The sequence below is a fragment of the Melanostigma gelatinosum genome (assembly GCF_949748355.1).
Source record: "Melanostigma gelatinosum genome assembly, chromosome: 20".
Classification (NCBI taxonomy): domain Eukaryota; kingdom Metazoa; phylum Chordata; class Actinopteri; order Perciformes; family Zoarcidae; genus Melanostigma; species Melanostigma gelatinosum.
Window position 1 is genome coordinate 12974404 of NC_136653.1, and position 18047 is coordinate 12992450.

Consider the following 18047-nt stretch of genomic DNA (forward strand, 5'->3'; position numbering starts at 1 on the left):
CAGGTTTGACAAAGATGGCAGGATACATATTCGGGCCATTATTGATTAATCTGCTGATTATTTTATTGGTTTATCAATTAATTGATCGATAAAATGTCAAACAATTGTGAAAATCCCAGTTTTTCCTAAAGCCCAAAGGGATATCTTCTGTTTAGAAGATTGAACGAAATCAAACAAAATTACTCAAATACAGTAAATGTTGAGTTAATTATCTTAATAGTTGCTGATTCATCTTCTCTCAACCGCAAACAGGTAATTGATGATTATTTCAGCTATAGCTATACATTTGTGAAGTTCCTATTGATCAAAATATGAGAAGAAAGGTTTGTGAATAAACTCCTTTGAGTACAAAAATGTACATATGCTACATTAAAACGATTTAAAAAACTCACTAAAACTATAAATTCTTATATTCTTAAATTCTTACATCAAGAATCAAGTATTATAGCATTAAACTAAGACAATATTCAAATTAACAAATTCAATTGACTGCTTGAAAGTCGCAGTTCCAGCACTTCTTTATTTACCATTACACCAGTGGATATGCTCAACATCCCGGGACACCGTTCTATATCCAGAGCTTTATTTACTCCGCATCCGGAGGGGAGGGTGTTGATAAATGAGCGCGCTCTCGCAGGCTTCAGTGTGATTAATCGCCGCCGTCCTCCGCGGCCACAGGCGGGGCAAGGGCAGCCGGCCCTCCACTGTTTGGATAGGCAGATAACATCAAAGCAGCCTGCTGCTTGTGTTAAGAAAATACTGCATTCTGGGTCAGTGCAAATGAATCCGGGAGGAGCTGGAAACTGTTTTTAATGGCATTCCCATCGATATATTATCACTCTGCAGAACTGGAGCTTGGAGGTCACAAATGACATTTGCAAATGTCTTTGTTCCATAACCCCAGAGCTTCCTCGAGGCCGTGGCTGACGTTGATGATTTGTTTATGTTGGGCTACATTTATGAATGAGGGGGATCACGGGGTGAGCGTGTTGTCAGTGAGAGTTAACATTAATAATATGAATTACCTTGAATTACTGAGACATGAATAAGTGTTTTCCAGACTTAAACTCATGAAAGTTTAGACTTATAAACAAAACATCCATACAAGTTCATACCAATTTGTTCCCAGTGAGCAGTTGAATGTGTTAGCCTCTGAGATATTTACCTTCTCCACACCTGCACCATTGATCACAGGTCACCCTGATGAGCTGGTTGCTTCAGGGCTGACACTGCTGCTCTTTTGATCTCTCTTCACCGCCAGGCCTCAAGATCCCTCTCATCTCATGTCAGACTGAAAAACAAAGGTTGTCCTCAGGGATGTGACACTCAAAAGTTGAGATGATTGTGTATGTGGCGGCTGACTTTGTGTCCATATACTGCAGTTCATCCGATGCAAATCATTTGAATTCACTGAAGGCACGATGGGTTTCTGCGATTAAAGCATGCAACAAAGTAAAGCAGTCATGGCCAAAGCGCCTTTTTTTTCTTATCTCATTTACACATCAAAATAGTTTCTCTGCTTTCCCCATTGTGAGAGCACCATACTCCCCAAGCCAACTGGGAATCGCCGGGCGAATTTCCGCTCTTTATTTCCGAGCTCCGACTGCTTCCCGTGGCTCCTAAAAGGACACCAATTTAGCTGAATTCAGGCTGAGTTGAAAGGCGCACTGTTACCTGTCCGCTGGGGTAGAACCTCTGCGGTGGCTGCCCTTTCCCATGCTTCCACTGCGGGACCTCGACCACAGGCAGACAGAGGGGACACCTGTTCCCCTCACAGAGGTTGGCCAGCATCTGAAATCTTAGCGTCGGCCCTGCCTATTGAGAGCGGGCAGCACTATGAGGCCCCTGCGGCGTGATGGAGCGCAGGAAACCTGAGGAGAGAGCAGGAAAGGGGATGCCAATAGCCTGATGAATCTGGTGCAATTTGCCAAAACACAGTGCCTCCCTCCACAAGACGATTACCCACACTTGCAATAGAAAAGCCATTGTCTGGTATGAGTCTCCACTTATCTGTGTATTCTTTATCGTAATGCAGAGATATAATGGTCTGCCTGTGCCGCACCAAAGGACAAAGTTTAGTGCTAAAGGGAAAAGGTGAAATTAAATGTTTTTGCAGCCATTGGTGTAAATCAGCACAATTATATGGGAGGAAAAATGTTGGCTTCTTCTGCAAATACCTTTGACTCACGATGATAAATTATTGGTGCAAAACTTTACACTCTCTGAACTATTTGTGTGTTTTTGGCTCCGCTCTGCCACTATTCATCTCCCAAAGAAACCAAAAGGGCAGAGAAGTTGATTTGAGACCCAAGAAGGGGTTCACGCCCCATTGGACATGATAACTTTTAAAACATGTGGTTTAACAGTGGCAGACTGAAAGACTAATGTGATCCTTGGCCGATGTTTTCAACCACTCATGCGCACAGCTTAACCCAAGGCCGTCCCCACCGCCTGACCTTTCACTGAGAATGGCTTCCGAGCATCTTCTCTGAAGAAAAAGCAAAATGACCCAATGCTGTGAGGAACGTGGGTCACGAGGGCAAACACAGTGCAGTGAGAGTGTGTCCAAGAGGTTTCCGAATGAGCCCCTCAATGAGCCTCATATCTCCCTTCTCACACCATATATCAGCCTTCCCTGCTGAGGGTGAGTCACCTTCCCCATACCACCTTTGATGTCCCGCAAAACCTGGAGCACAATTTGTGACCACTGTTGGGCCAAGCTGTGGTGCAGCCTCATTGAGCCCCGTAGTTGTCTGTGATTTATAAGATTGTTTTAATTCTCCCAACTTTTTATGGTTCTCTCCTCACGTCCGTTATTGTAACGTCTCACGAAGTGCACCCTTGCTGTTATGGTTGGAGCTGCATAAGTTATGGCGTTAAAAATGTCAAGCGCCTCAGTCCTCAACGATGCAGAAGATGGACTTGGTGAGACAGGATGGCCACCAAGGAGCCGTTACTGAGGCCAATAGGTCAATGTCTTTGTGCTGCCTTCAGAAGCCAGGGGGAAACAACCATTAGAGGAGCCCAGATGCATTCTTCAAAGTTTCCTTCCTTCGACTTTCACTATCAAACATATGTGCAATAAGAATGCTTTATATGACGGTCAGATCGAAGCAGCAAAACCTGGAGGCAGAGTGATTTACACAACAGCAGGGTTAACCTCCACTGGAGGATGCCCTTTCTTGAACGTGCATCTCTTGGATAATGCTGTAGGCCTACCAGTGGTTGTTTCCTGTGGTAAATCACTTTAAAGTAAGACAATTTCAAATGCTGTTGACGTCATTTTGGCTAAAAAGTGAGAAAAATAACTCCTGAAAAACACCCGAAAAGACCCCGTGCTTCCATTATTTTTTTGTCTTATTTATGAAGCATCAAGTTGGACCAGTTGCCCAGTGTGGTCTCTGAAAAGACCGATCACATGTGGGAAGCGAGTCTGTGTTGTTCAAAGTCCTGGGTGACAGCTTAATATGGCTTCCTAATTTATTCCCCCGCTCATCCATTGACTCAGGGCCAAAGGAAAAACAAATCTCTTTAGAAGCAATAGAAGAGGGTATGTTATTGGGGACAGTCCGTTAAGCTGTCCTCACCTTTCCACCTGACCTGCGCTTGCTTGAGATGTTTCCTAGCTGAGGCATCCTTCCTGCCGGAGAAGCACAGGGGTGATTAATGGCCCAACATGTCAAGAGGGAAACTATCGATCCTGGGAATCAGCAGCCGTGAGGGAGAAGTGGTGGAGGAGGTAAGAGAGAGACGGAGACAGAGACAGCCAGTCAGACAGAAGACTGACACAGAAAGGGAGATAGACCGGGAATCTAACGTCAGCCTTTTCCATCAGTCGGAAAACAGTGCACGCTTCTTTAATTTCAACATCATTTCAATGCTATATGCATCTCCTGCCTTCATACAGAGCATGATTGAGTGTTGATGACCTTTATCAGAGTTTTAAAACATAGAATCAACTCTGCATTGGTGGAGGAAGTATTCAGATCTTGTAATATGAAAAATACCCCATTACAAGTAAGTATTATCATACAAATAACTTAAAGAATCAAAAGTAAAAGTACTTAAAATGCTAAAGTCCTTATTATACTGTATACTAACTAGAATATTAGTTTATTATATATACTGTATTTCGATCGATACAAATTGATCATTTTAATGGGCTTTGTTATTTTAAATCTTATTTTTAAGCTTTCAAATGAATGTAGTGCAGCAAAAAAACATTTTTCTTCTGAATTGTAATGGAGTATAGGAGGAGTAGTGGAGTGTAGAATTAAATGCATTAAATGTAAATTAGCTCAAGTTTGTAGTGAAGTACATAGCGTACTAGAATAAATGTACTTCTGCCTCTGCAACTCAGGAAGGGAAGTTGTGATACTTTTTAACGGCCGGGCCAATCAGCTGGTCTGGGATTCTCCCACCGCTCCCGACGGACAGTCCGGCTCTAACGTTGTACTGTGTGTGGCGGAGGCCATTTAGTCTTTTCCTTTTGTATACAGATCAGGCAATGATGGTTGCTCTCCAGCAGAAAGAGGAGGAGTGGAGCAGAGGAGGGGCTCTAATAGGATAACTCCCCCATTAACCCAGGGGAGCTGCCTCTCAAAGATGCTATCAGTCCTAGCACACTTCTCCATCATGCCTACCACAATGTCGCCATGCAACTGTAATACACAAACTCCAGGAGAGGCAGAATCGGTCTATCTATCCTCCAATCGGACAACATGTACGTCAAATCGGCTGCATGGAGAGGACACAGTATAGAATTAGCTTTATTGTTAATCTTGCACATTGTAAATAAAGAGCCAAAGTAGTAGAGATAGTAAAAGACTGCAGACCTTCTGGTTTTACATCATTCTAATATTCACTGTTTACACTACAAACATCTGCACAGAGCTGCCGAGCACTTAAGGAATTGTGCCTCTAACAGGCAAAACGTACACTTGTTTTCCCAAAGTAAACATCATCTCCATGGTGAGTGTATTTTGTAAAAGGTAACTGACAGTGCCCATAAAGCGTCATGTGATGCCATTCTAGCCCCCCCGATTCAAAATATGATGTAATCAGTGTCTAATTCGGTGTGTTTACTCTTCGCTCGCATACAGTGCAGCTCCTTTTTGCCAGACGTTTAACTGCAGAAAAGGGGATATTTTGATTGCAGAGAGAGAGAGAGACAGAGAGAGTGAGAGAGAGAAAAGATCCAGCTTACCAGAGAAATACTTTCAAATGCCAGATTATCGGCAAAATAACACTTTAAGAGATATATTTTATTTGAATGTTGTACCAACTTTGATTGAATAAGCCCGTTACTCTTTTGTTTACTTGGAATGTATAAGAATGAGTGTCTCCGGACACCTTGAGTGGATAACCATATGCTGTCACAGTAGACCAGACGCGCCTCATATTGAGAGCTCTGTTGACCTGGGAATTGTGTGGGAGGTGGAGAGCGGGGGTGGAAGGGGCACAGGGGGACTTGTGAGAGTTTCAAGAGGTACAAATCAAGGATTTAACTACTGCAGCCCTCTCTCCTACTCAAATGTATGGGCCAGTGTTCATGTGTTTGTTATTGTGTGCGCTGTTGGCAGCTCGCAAATAACATCTACAGCGTACCAAAAAAAAAGTAATCAGAAAGTGCTGGGCCGTGTGGTGGAGATGATGTTGTTGAAATCGTGTGTGAGAAAAAGAGTGACAAACAGTGTGAGAGACTAACAATAGATGGAGACAGGGAGAAAGGCAGATTTTGCACCAGTGCCATTGGTCTTTACTGGGCCACATGTTAAATCCAAGGCAGATGTTCATTCCCTTTGACCAAACCACATCAGCTGTCGCTCCCCTTGTTTCCTCCGGCCTCCCCAATTATTTCTCAACAACCAAACCAACTATCAGTAAACATGCGGACTCCTCAGCTGGGAAACCCCTTTCTGGTTCTGACACAGAGCCGCTGCTAGCACGCTAGTTTGGCGGAAGTGTTATTATGGTGAATCCTGCCAGCAGTTCTCCCTCATCATGAAGCAAACCCACCAGCCTGTCAAACAACTGTTGCCTTCTTTAGGGACGCATTGCCATTCTCTCTGTTGAAGTCTGACTTGTGGCTGGATGTTGATACCGCAGAAAAGAGTCAGTTTGTGAATTAGCAATGCAACCGAACAAAATACAATTTTTTTTCTTCCTTTGCGGTTCAAAGTGGACTTAGAATACGCAGCAGTGAGGTTCTGGGAGACTTTTAGCGAACGTGCTCTTGCAGCGATTCCCAAAGTGTCATCCTAAACGAAGGCGAGTGTGTGACGATTGCACTCACATGTATTTTGGCAGCAGCCTGAGGCCGTTAGATTAGACGTGAACCTAAAGTCCATAGAGAAAAACCATCACAAATCCATTTCTAGTTCATTTTTTCACGGGAGATAAAACTTGTTCCCTTCCATTACTGTGATTGCGTCTCTGGCCGTATGAAAATGTAACATTTTGAGTGTGCTGCATATTTAGCTCTTGCTTGCCCTAATGGTGCCCAATCAGTTCCACCAGGTCCGTTCCAATGGGGTAGGCGGCCTCTACCCTGATTACGGTTGAATTGTGGGTATTTCCTGCCTCTAAGCCTAGCATATGGATTGAGTAAGGCAGTGGCTGAGGGACTACCGTTTCTCTCCACTACATCTTCATTTCTCTCTCCCTCGCTTTTTTTTTCAACGGAAAAGCAAAACACTTTTGTTTCTTCTGGCTCTGCTGTCAAAATACTGAGCTGGGCTTTGGCTCAGCGTCTGCTTGCATGTAGCCAAGGGAAATCCCACGAGACAAGTGTGGCTAAATGCAGTTTAATCCACATGATCGCGATCCGTCTGCGGACTCAACCACACCTATTGCTGACCTATACTGCTATGAGGCAAACACATTTTCATTCAGCGTGTCTTTCCCACTTTAGGATATAGATGTTTTCAATACATTGAAGTCCTGGTGAAGGTATATGTGTTATGATTAAGTCAGTTCCACCAGATGGGCTGTGGCCTGTTTCTTATGGCACTTTATCTTCATTAAAGAACAGCAGAGTGGATGCTTTACGAATGAAATAAGTATTATTTTCCCCTTTCAAAAGAAAATGATGACATCATCCTGAAATACAACCTTCTAGTAGAGAATGCCGTGATAGCACCTGTAAGTGACAATGCACACATAAGTGCTTTTTTAAAAAGTGTCTAGTCTGCTGTTAGCACTATTTTTTTGATGTATAATGTTTTTAAGAGCAAGTACTCTTGGCCTGAACATCTACCAGTAATTGTATTATTATATAAAACCACAGATATGTAAGGCAAACCTGGCAGAAAATGGTGTCAGTGAGTGATATTAAAGACGTTGGTTGCGTATGGCACTTCAGTGGAATCATATTATATACAAGAGGAGCCAATAAGGTAACTCCTCTCCAGTGCTCTTTATGAACATTTTTAACCTTTTCACACATTATTTCCTCCCAAAGCAATTTTCTATTATGAGCCAAAAGCATGCTGGTATGGTGATAATTTAAAAAGTTATCTCCCTAACTTTTAGTCCAAAGTTTAGAAGATGCCCGATTTCTTTTTTTTTTAAATGTCCCATAAACTATCCTGACTGATAAAAGGTGAAGAAGAGGTCTCGCATTCAGTGCCAGTTTTCTTCATGACACATTAAAAAGAATCTACAGGTACTGGGTAATTGTAGTGAGCAGTTTTGGAGGACTACACATTTCCCATACTTTATCCTATCCCACATGGACCGGGGCTTCATAAGCTCTTTTTGTGTGGGATTTTGGCATTTGGTTGTATGTTTGTGTTAAACATTTCTTGGGATAGGCGGCTCATTATTTTGCGCTTCACTCTCAAACACTGGCCGCACTTCCTCTCCGACATAACCGCTGATAAAGGACAGATTGAGCTGCATTTTTCAGGGTTTCACATACCTGCGGGGGTATTTGATTTGGCAACTGGTCAGCCTTCACCTCAAGGCCATATACCACCAGAGCAATGAATCAAAGGATTTCGGTTGTTATTGTATTTGCATACTTGGGCAGATGTCTAGCCAGTCATACATATAAATGCCCACAGATGGCAATTAATTACCAAATACCGCAATATGTATCAATTCATATTTCGTGTAATATAAAGCACTTATATCTGGATAGTATATACATTTCTTACCCATGATAGCAGGGTTTGTCTAATGGTTTAACAAGGAACAATCTGTGATCTGAATGTAAACAAAAGGGTACTCCCCCCCCCACCAAAATTCAAAACACTCTTTTTTTTTTAAACCTCCTCCCCAAAACCAAAACTATGAGTAAAACATGTTTGCACCCCTGCTGATGTCTCACTGTGCGAGTTACTTAATACTTACCAACTTGGCTTCTTGAGTCTGGGGCATAAACTTCAATGATGCTTCTCTACGGGGGCCAATAAACCATAATCATATAAAATATGTATCAAATTACTGTTTTTAGTTTTGCTCCATATAAAATGCGTCGCTGTCTTAAATTGTGCGTGATTGGCAATCGGTGATTGATGTAAACCACATAAAACGCTGCATAGTGTGAAATGGGGAAGCAACTCATATTGCTTTTTATGTGTCCTCAGCTGTTTGAAAGAGCATTTTTTTTTTTTGTCATGCTTCCCTCTCTGACTCCCACTGCTGTCCTGTGGCTCACAAAAGAGATTGTGTGACACTTCCTAAATTATACTGGTGTACACTGATTGATTGACTTGTTGTTGGCCTGCCATGGCCACTGGAATGCACCTCGTGTGAAAGGTGCCTCCAACAAACACACTGGTGCACACCAGGTATTATAAATCTCATTGTGTGATGGGGGAAAAAAAACAGGGTAGAAAGAAGAATTTTCTTTTTTTTATTTGAATACAAATATTGCCTCCTTCCTTTCATATATCAAAGAAAAGATGTGCTTTTTCCCCAGGTGTGGGTTATTGCTCTATGCGTGTAATGTGATAGCAGACTAATACAAAACACCTGAACCCCAAAATGAAATGCAGCATATAATGTAATAAAGTGCATTGTCTGATTGGTTATGGTAATTCTTCATTTAGCCACAATAACCTTAAGCTCAGCTGCCTCAAATCCAGTGAAAGCACTTAAAACAGATGTGGCTCAGAGGTTACAGATATGGTATACCACCAAAAACCTGGTCCTCAAAAAGGACTATCTAAAAGCATCGGTGCATTGTTATGTTTCATCGTATGGCATGAATCAAAAAATTCTAGAGGTGCTGAGAATAAAAAGCGTTTGACATTTTTGGCGTGACAGTTCCGCCGTTCCCGTGTTTAAGTGGCGGTGGGAGCTTCGTGGCGCTAGGCAGAGATCTCCTCCTATTAAGCACACATCCTGTGTAGGCTTTGTCCCATGGCAGTGACCTGATCCAGTCGGAGGAAGCAACCAATCAGGACGATATTAGATCACGCTCTGGGAAAAATTTATGAAAATTCTCTCAAGTCGGCCTCACCTTCTGTACTGAACCATGAGGTTCATACACAGGAGTAAAGGCGTGCACTTCATGTGCTCTCATCAGAGCGACTCCATTAAACTCCCCTCCTCTCTCCAGGTTCAAATGATCTATGGGCATCATGATACGCTTGTGGAAGGTGTTGTGTTCCTCACTGCCGATGTCCAGACAAGGGTGGTCTGTGCAACCGGATCCTTTGACATCACGGAGAACATGAAAACATGAAACATAGTTATTGATCACAACTCCGGACTAATCAAATAGCACCCTGGTTTGTTTGAAGTTAAAAATGGTAACAGTGGGTGTTTACCGTTGCACTTCAGGACCCTCCAGCCGCACCCCTTTTCAACGTACACAGACAGAAGTGTTATTTGTATTGTTAAATTTACATTAAGTCCATTTTAATTGCATCAAGCCACTAAGCAGATCTTACAATAATGGGCCTGACAGAGAAAATTGCAATCATCCGTGAAGAGCCTGCGGCGGTGTAATGGACAAACCTGATTAATTTAATCTTGTTGCACTCCATTATGGCTGCACTTTATCATTTCAACAGATGGAGCACCAAGAAATTAAAAAATGCTCTCAAGGATATGTGGCACTTTCCATCCACTCGAACCCCTTTATCGTAAGGTGTGTGGGCTGCTGTGTTGAAATGAAGGCCTGGACTGGAACCTTCGGATGAGTGCATTTTCCAACCCAAATGAGATTACGTGAGCAGTCAATTAATGCAACAAATCATCAGAATTGTCTTGTGATGTATTGCTGAAGGCTGTTAAAGACTGTCCATCCAATCATTGTCCAATGAGTTGATATTATCAAAGGAGTAGAAGGACAATTGCTTTACTATATGGAGGCTATTTGCGCAAGCATGGATGTTACATTCATTCAACTGTTATATATAAACTGCTATTTTCACACACAAACTGATTTTACAGATGATTTATATCCGGTTGTGTTCTCCAAAGTGATCTGTAATTGTGTGATAGTCAATGTAAAGAGGTCAACTATTATAGAATGAAAATCATATCATTTTTTTATACCACCAAGTGTTGCACAAGCTTGCAGTTTGTTTAGTGGTATATGTTTAGAGGCCTGAAAGAGTACCAAAGCAAAGATAAATATAATCTACTTGGGAATTTTCTTCCACAACGAGGGTCTAGATTTACCATTAAATTGAAGTATTAAACATCTGGTATATTTTGAGAAAATACTCAATAAGAAGCTCCCTTTTACACTGATAGTCATTCAACAATATTGACGGTTCTATAGGTTGTGCTTCATATACAGCCAGAGAGTTTACTTTGTACAAGCACCATCATGTGGTGAATCACAGAAAAGGTGCTTTTACTATTTGAGCATCCTCAAAGCCTTTTAAGTAGACTAACGATACATAATTAAAGCTTTATTTTAAATTGCTTAAAAACAAGCTTTGTCTAAACTAACCACAGTAGCTGAGTTAAATAAATATGATCAAAATACATGTTGTTGACAGGTACAATCAACCCGATAGAGGAAAAAGTGACCTGTGACAGCCAACAGTGTGTACAAGGTTTCCCTCGTGCCTGTTACATGCGATACCAGTGGTGCAGCACGCGCACCAACGCATGTGGATCTATCGCATCAATTCACTGCAACCTTCCGACTTCCCTGCATTTGTAAACGATTGAGCTTTTATCTCGGACATTGATAACATATTTATGCGGGACATTTATGCCCCCCTCCTCCCCCCTCGTCACGGCTGTGCATGTCACGGACTCATTTTCAAGCGGGGAAGGAAACCGACGGGTAAACTTCGTGGTTATGGACGGAGAGACTTGTTGCATGCGGTGACCGCGGTGATACAGGAAGGTAGGAAACGTTTGACTACTTTTGTTACTTTTCTGTCAGTCGTTCCCTCTCAGTTGACGGAACAATTGTTGCCAAATTGGTTTGTCTCGTGCGGTGAATTGACAGCGTGATTCCCAATATGGGCGGGGACAGGACAGCAGCAGTAGTCACAGTGATAACTCTTGCGATATGAATCACAGCTGTGGCAGAGGTATCACTCCGCGGTGATAAATTAAAGCTTGGCAAATGAATGCTTTCATAGGACAAACAACTTAACTGTTTATTTATTTAAGTTAGTCATGTATTTATACGTATTTTAATTGCAGTTGTAAACAAGTGTTTACTCTTCCTGAGGGTAAATTACGTCAGTGTATTCAGTCTTCCAGTAGTTGAGTCTCAAAAAGTAATCAACACTGTTTTTGAAGTTTTATACTGCATAATGCAGTTGCTGTTCCATCAAAACAAGCCTTTTGTTTACCACACGGTAGACCAACGAGTGCACTTGCATTGTGCTGTAGTTTGTAACATGTGTTGTCTGACATTGTCCCTCAAGCATAAGACTAACATGCTTTCACTGTCAGAAATAGGCCGATGCAGGTAGTTCAAGTTGCATGCAGGACATTTATCAAAATATCATTTGCCTTAAGTTAACAGCGGTTGCACCTCGGCTTTACTCTCATTCATTCTGCCCCAGGCTGCAGTCGTTTCTTTGTCTAATTATTTCCTTTTTACTGTGCACCACACTCTGACAGTGACGGATCGCAGGTTAAAAATGGACATTTTCTCCTCAGTTAGTGTATGTTGGATTGACTCAAGCATGCATGGTGTTCTTCTCTTCAGACCAAAAGGACCTTGGAAAGATTGTGTTCCCCCTCTGCTTTTCCCATTCCAAAATGATACCGTTTGTCTTCATTTTCCTCTCGACTCTGGATTTAATGATATATAGCCGGAGCACATCATCAAGACTGAAGTGTAGGTTATGTCAAAGTTATGCCGTCATGATTACAGTCCATGGTTGCAGACGCAGGCCTTCTGCCAGTGCAAAAGGCACAGAGTAAGCATCAACTGTGTATAGACGGTGGTTCCCTGATTGGATGTTTTCCTTTTGTCTCGCAGAACCAAGTTGTCAAATATCAATACGGTCCTTCAGTGGCTAAATGTGAATTCAAGAAGCTGCCATATTTATGCACCTGGTTAAATGTTATGACGAGGTGGCTGCTGATTATTGGCTCCCTTCTGACTAGAGGTCCATGGTAGCACAAACCATGTGGTGCTGTAGTCACAATGGATGGATGAATTTGAATGTAATCTCTGCTATTGTACTTAAGTGTCAGGTTTACTGACTCTAGGTGTTGGTAATCAGACTGCTGTTCATGCTTTAGCGACACAGATATTCAGTTTAAGATCACATAAGGCATAAGAATCCTCACATTTGAAGGCCTGGACTTATGGTCATTATATTTTAATATCTTGTAAATTTCTCAGGGTGATCTCACGTCCTCTGAAATGATATATTTTATGGACGTCTTTATTGACAACTGTGGACTATCTTGATCTCCCTTTTGCTGCATCTTGTGTTGTCAGTCACCGACCTGAGATGGAGCAGCTGTGACCCACTGATTCGAGTTCAGAAATTCATTCCCGTTTAAAAAAAAAAAGAGAAGTGTGGTAGCACAGCGGGAGCGCTGCGATGTATCATGTCTGCAGCAATGAGCAGAACAAGTTGTATTCACACATGTACCAGATTCCCTAAACACTGTACATGTGCTTCACGTTTTCTTTAAGACTCAACTTCAGAGGAGAGTTCTTCAGTCTGTTCTCCTCACTTTTGAAGTTACATGCTCCTCCAATTACTGGGGCCATGCAGTCTCCCCTATGGTGTCCTTGGAACAGCTCTTTGAGTGCCTGAAAATGTTGCGGACCATTAATTCTGGATTGTCTTCATCTGTTTGCATAATTTTCCCTCCGTAACCATCCCCCCCCCCCCCTTTTCACAGTCTGTGCTCACAGTTTTCTTTTATTTTTTCTCTCTTTTATGAATGTTTGAGACTTCAATGTTATATCTTTTTTCAACACCACTGACAGTTCAACTTTTACAGCAGCCTGTTTTATAGCACACCGCCTGTCAGCTGTGTACTGTACACAGCATGTGTTTGTTTACAGCCTTTTGAAACTCCTCACCTGCCAGCAGACAGCTTTACAGATGTATTCAACAATAGTATGTATGCTTTTATTAAACTTTCTAAAGATATATAAAAACATAAACGCAGCAGAGCAGTCGGTAAACAGAAAATCTATTTTTTGGTAGAAGAAAAAAAAGCATGTGTTTTCTTTAACCTTATGCATTTTTCTTCGTTCTTCAGTTAGACTAATTTGCTGTCAGGCAGGAGGTTGTTTTTGCAACTCAGGCAGACTCCAGAAATTAATTTATCCAAATAACCAAGTCCTCCTGGGCCATGGAGGTTGGGACACTGAAATGGCCCTTGGTAGGCAACGCTGCCTTTTGATGTCTGGAATGTTTTGGCTGACTTAGAGCAGGCGACTGGAGTGGAGGGATCATTTTCACTGACCCATGGGATTTTTAACCATTTTCATGCACTGAGAACAAAACAAAGTGAGGAAAAATGCCTGAGCTGATTTGCATTGACTTTGCTATCAAAAACTGAGGGGGGGGGGGGGGGGGGGGGGTGAAGTGAGACTGATTTAGGGGTTCTTTAATTTAGGATATAAAGTGTGATCTATGATGTTGTCACGACATCATGCTGCAATGTATTTATAAGAGTTTCCAAATTGTTGCTATTAGGCTTGGCTCTTTGGCCTGTATTTAAAAAAAAAAAAAAAAAAAAGCAATATAATAAAAATGTCCTTCATTAATGCACGCTGAGTGCTAATTAGGTGGTCATTTGGACTGCGGGCAAAGTAAATACAAGGCCCAGCCTAATAATACAAACACTCTGATTGTACACTTTCATTGTATAAAAGCCCTCATTAGTTGCACTGTTGGTGTATCATTTGTTATATCCAATATAAGAGAATTACCACAGTAGTCGCATTAATTAAATAGATTCTTATTAGACTAAATGCTGTTCTTTTATCAAACAAGCCCGAGGAAAGGGAAGTGCAGAAATCCAGGCGGTCTTCAGTAACGGGGCACTTGAGTTTCCAGCGTAATAATAATTCACGGGTCCTGTGTGATGAGCTGCTGAGGACAGAAATCCCTAATGACAGCTTTTTATAACCTATGACTCAGCTGGCCATTATGCTTCTGACATCCTTACACAGACCACATTCCCTCTGCATGCTCTGTGCTCACTCTTCTCTCATCTGCACTGCTTCGCCTGCTGCACTGGCAAAAAGAGTTATATTACAAAGTACTATATACAGGCTCTTAATGAAGGAAATTGAAGAGAAAACATATTCAAAAATTTTATTGGTGCATGTTTAGTGTATTCTTTTGAAACCGCTCATTAGGCTGCAACTACATTAAAAAAAATAAAAATCAGTTAATCTGCTATTCTTTTTCTCGATTAATCGTTTGGTCTGTAAAGTGTAAGAAATACTGAAAATGTCCATCCCAGTTTCTCAAAGTTCCAGGTAATGTCTTATTTTGTCCGTCCAAAACTCAAAAATATTTATTTTAATATAATATAAATATAAAGCAGGTAATTTATACATTTCAGAGGCTAAAAATGGCAATTTCTGACATTGTTGCATGAAAAATGTATTGTATTCATCTAATCTTTGCAGCTCTATACGGCTCATCCACGCTCAGAATACAGTTTGTTGCTTAACAAAGTCCATCTAACCTCTAAAAGCTGTTATATGTCTTCATTTCAATGCCTTTTCCTTGTCTTTTCTTACTTCCTATACCCAAATATCTTTTCACAGAATTGATTTATCATCAATCTCCATGTCTATTTTTTGTAGTTTTTGTAGTTTTGTAGTCACTTCCTGCGTGTCGGTCCGTGCAGGAGGGATTGTGCTACAACCTTAATGCCTGTTGCTACGTGTACGTATACGTGTGAGGTAAGAGACTGAATAATTGAGTTCCTCCAGTCTGCTTAAGGCCTGTGACTGATCAAGTGCTACAGCGTTTGATTGGCATAATGGCACCGTACCCCCCCAGGTAAGGTCAGTCCGAGCAACATCTGGGTCTATTACGCATTATGCAACTCCCGGTATGAAAGGCAAGGCCTCATATGGTATTGGTTTGATATCATTATTGTTATCATTTCCAAACTCCCAGCTCTCACTAAGAATAGGTGGTTAATTTTAGATGCAAAAAAAAAAAAAAAGATCCAATTACTCAGGCCCCTGCTTGTGGTTGTCCCCAGAGTTGGTGCAGGGAAATAAATCTCGTGGCCTTGATTAAGTACCTGACAATAGAGTTAGCACAGCACTAGTGGTTTATAGTAATACAGCGAGGCAATGAGGCAATTAGGCCACCAAGTAATTTACAGTACTGCTTGCAGGTGGGTGACCTGGTATGAGCCTGGGACCACCTCGGTAACAAATTAGATCGTATAGCTCTGTACGAACACAGCAAAGCAATCAAAGATTATAAAAAGCTTGACGCGTATTTCAAATTTGTTATGATTTTTGTTGCTGCGAAAGGAATAACATACGGCTCCGGGTTTTTTCATCGGTAATTTTCTGGAGAATGAATGATCACTCTTGTACGTTGTTGATCTTTTTACGTCAGCTTGGGCCGCTCTCCGCTCACTGCTACCTATTAATTATGAAATACTGTAGGTCTTGCCCATTTCGTTTTTTTTACTACTTCTTCCTGCTGAACTTGGTGTGAAAAAGCTGCTGTTTTAAAAAAAAAAAGGTGTATTAAAGTAAGAGTGGGGAACGGTTCCCCCAGCACCCGCCCCTCTCCTGCATTATGTCATCAGAGTCAAAAAGGCACGGCTGAAGAGAAAAAGAAAAAAAAGAAAGCTTGTTTCACACATGATAGACACCTTAACACATGGAGCGAATGGAGCAAAGCATATGGCTTCTTCACACAGCTCCAGCATTCACACACACACACACACACATTCATACGTTCATACAGTAGGTGTATTATGATCCTTGAATGGACCTAATGTAGTGTTTTAGAGAGATTTATCTATAATCCTAAAATGAAATTAGTCAATATTCATTGTAATTCGAGTATGATGACCGACATTGTTACAGAAGTCCACGTGCTTATCCTCTTTTTATGTCATATTTTACACACGGAAAATAATACTTTCTAAGAGTATTTCAATGCCATTTGTGTGAAAAATACTTGTACCACTGTATTGTAATGTGTGTAACAGTGAGGACAAACAGTGCCCTCTTCTGCCTGCCTGCCTGTCTCTGCCTGTGCTGCTCCCAGATTGAAACATTACTTCAGGTTTCGCTGAAGTGTTCACTTTGTGGACACTGGTGGTCTGTGTCTGCGGCTTATCAGCCTCTCGTGCAGACTGAGTGGCAGGACCCCTGGAATAGCTCTCTCCACCATTATCCCCACTGTCAGCACATCGGCCTTTAGTGCGAGCGGATTCCATCAAGCCACCGCAGTATACAGTGGGTGCCCTGCTCCCCACGATGACCACTGCTGGGCCCGTTTCCTCAGGAAGCCTCTTTAGTTTTAACAGGAGTCCTGTGCAGTCGATGCAGGTTCTTCCTGTGGAGCTCCTGATAGGTGTTTGACTCCGCCTCTTAACTGTGTTTGTGGTCATAAACCAAATTTAAAGTACTTTTATCTTGAAAAAATGGAAATCATTTTCATTGCAAAGAAGTCATGACATTTAATAAATTGATAGACCCTTTTTATTCATATTCTTTTTAAAAGGCCAGTGTGTAGCATTTCGGGGTATCTCATAGTAGCAGAAATGCGATATACTATGTTTTCATTAATGTATCATCACCTGAACCTAAAAATGATTATGTTTTGTTCGTTTCGGAGCGGGTTCTCTTCATAGAGTCCACCGTGTTGCACAGCCATGCCTTTCATATTTTCACTTTGACCTGAAAGGCCACCGTACTTCTCATATGCGCATGTGAAACTGCAGGAACGTGACCGTATAGAGTGCAAAACCGTGGTAACCCCAGCCGACTTCCGATGTTTCTAAGCAGTGTTATCACGGTATGGACTGCCTCTGAGCGAGGCGAACAACGTTTGCACTTGGCCGCTCGAGTTACCGAAGTCTTGGAAAGGGCGACTTGAGCGGAGGGGTTTTCAATTGCTCGCGATCTGCAACCACACTGCTGGATGCCTCCAGAGCCTACACACTGTCCCTTTTTAAACATTTATTGCTATTTTTACTCTTTTATTGTCAAGTCAGAGTAGGCAAACTGCTAATTGGCCGTGAAGGCAAGTTCCATCTATTTATATGTGTGTCATTCATTCATGACAAACGCCCTGCAAATAGGAGAAAGGCAAATTGGCATAAACTCCAATGATGTAAGCAGCACCAAACCACAGCTGTGTGTGAGGTCCACCGATGCTTGCAAAGCTATTTTAGAGCTCCAGTCCAAAAGAAATACTGTATACTTGTGCTACACCTGCAATGCAACTTAGTCTTGAAGACAGATGGCGTAAGCAGCAGAACATTTTGTTTTTTTCCCTTGACAGAGAAAGGATTCGTTTTGTTGAGCTCAGCCAATGTTTCTGTGACCCCCCCCAGTGTCAAAATGAATACATGAGCAATTATTAATATATGAAACCTGACTTTCCTGAGATGATTGCATTTTCTATTTTTGATAGATCGTGTAA

At 41.8% G+C, this 18047-nt stretch overlaps 1 protein-coding gene across 4 annotated transcripts in view; it reads left to right on the forward strand.

The window, feature by feature from the left end:
* Positions 1–11291: 11291 nt before the first annotated feature.
* eya1 (EYA transcriptional coactivator and phosphatase 1) overlaps positions 11292–18047 on the forward strand; it is a 59802-nt gene continuing 53046 nt past the window's right edge. For 2 of the 4 annotated variants that reach the window (XM_079292486.1, XM_079292487.1), the window contains exon 1: positions 11293–11320. The gene's annotated coding sequence lies outside the window, so the exon portion shown is untranslated. Of the gene's footprint in view, positions 11321–18047 lie in introns of all 4 variants that reach the window. The other 2 variants (XM_079292488.1, XM_079292489.1) reach the window with 2 other exon arrangements.